Source organism: Pongo abelii, chromosome 3 (assembly GCF_028885655.2).
Source record: "Pongo abelii isolate AG06213 chromosome 3, NHGRI_mPonAbe1-v2.0_pri, whole genome shotgun sequence".
NCBI classification, from domain to species: domain Eukaryota; kingdom Metazoa; phylum Chordata; class Mammalia; order Primates; family Hominidae; genus Pongo; species Pongo abelii.
Genome location: NC_071988.2, coordinates 159,471,604 through 159,473,184, shown reverse-complemented (window position 1 = coordinate 159,473,184; position 1,581 = coordinate 159,471,604).

Below are 1,581 nucleotides of genomic sequence, written 5' to 3'. Positions count from 1 at the left end.
GGTTTTTCTTACCTGCCGTCTTCTTGCTGAGACCTTCCCTGACTCTCCATTTAAAATGTTTACCCTTCCCCAAACATACATTTTTTTTCCTTCCTTGTTATATTATTTCCATAACATCTTTTACTTTCTAACTTCCAAGTTAGAAAAGGGAAAAGGAGAGAAGAGAAAAGAAGAAAAGAAAAATATTTCTTCCTGTAGAGTGGCAGCATGAGGCAATTGGAGTTATTGAAAATGCATGATATGTCTTTTTGTGAAGTCTAAATTATAGTTACTATCTCAAGTTACTGTCAGAAATAGATCACCTGGAGAGAAATAAGTGGTTTTGTTTTCTTTCTGCCTAAATATATGTGATTTATCAAAATATATTGTACATTTACTACTCTTTTTTCTCAACCATTTCCAAATATTGAAGAATTGATATATGTTGGATGCCAGGATCTACTAGACAGTGCTTCCCAAACTGAACTGATGCTAAGATAAAAGGAAAACTACTAATAATGGAGAAAAAACATAAACAAATTAATATCCTATAAAGAAAAAAGTAACTAATAATCGATAAATAAAAGTAGCAAGCTAAATTTGGCTATTATCACTTTACAAAGGCAAGTTAGCCGGGCACAGTGGCTCACGCCTGTAATCCCAGGACTTTGGGAGGCCTAGGTGGGCAGATCACCTGAGGTCAGGAGTTCGAGACCAGCCTGACCAACACGGAGAAACCCCATCTCTACTAAGAATACAAAATTAGCCAAGCGTGGTGGCACATGCCTGTAATCCCAGCTACTTGGGAGCCTGAAACAGGAGAATCGCTTGAACCCGGAAGGCAGAGTTTGCGGTGAGCTGAGATCATGCCATTGCCCTCCAGCCTGGACAACAAAAGTGAAACTCTGTCTCAAAAAAAAAAAAAGGCAAGTTAAATGAAAAACCTAGAAATAAAACACATCTGTTACTCTTATAACCAAAAACATTTAGTATATTATGTTCATTTAATAAATGGTGAGAAGATAATATTCCTCTGTTTAGAAGTAAACAAAGTTCTAACTACCTATTTTTTATCCTTAATTCTTTTCTTTTATGATCAACATGTATAACAAGAGCTTGCTGTGAAAGTTCTCCGGTGAGAAATTACCCAAAATATGGAAAGAAGCTTATTCAAAATCAACATAATAAAGTACAATCATCAGAAGTTTTTTTTTAAATTGGAGAGCATGAGGCCTGGAGTCAGTAGTGTCCCAGCTCAAACATTTAGCTACTACAATTGCTTAGTAAACATACTTAGTTACTCTGAGCCTCTGTTTCTTCATCTGTTATATGAGAATTTTAACATCTATCTCAATTCATTGTGGTGATGGTGATATAAATGCCTCTGAGATATGTTCTGGCATATATAAAATGCTCACAATAGTGTACTTATTATCGGTATTAATCTAATAAAATATTGAATGATTCCTAAAAGTTAGAGATGTAGAAATCACTTTTAGCCATGTTTCTCATTTTAAAATGTAAAAGTTCATAATATTTCAATTCAAATTTACATAACTTGCTTTTTATAGCTTTAAGCACAGCAATAAAAAAAGAGAGCTA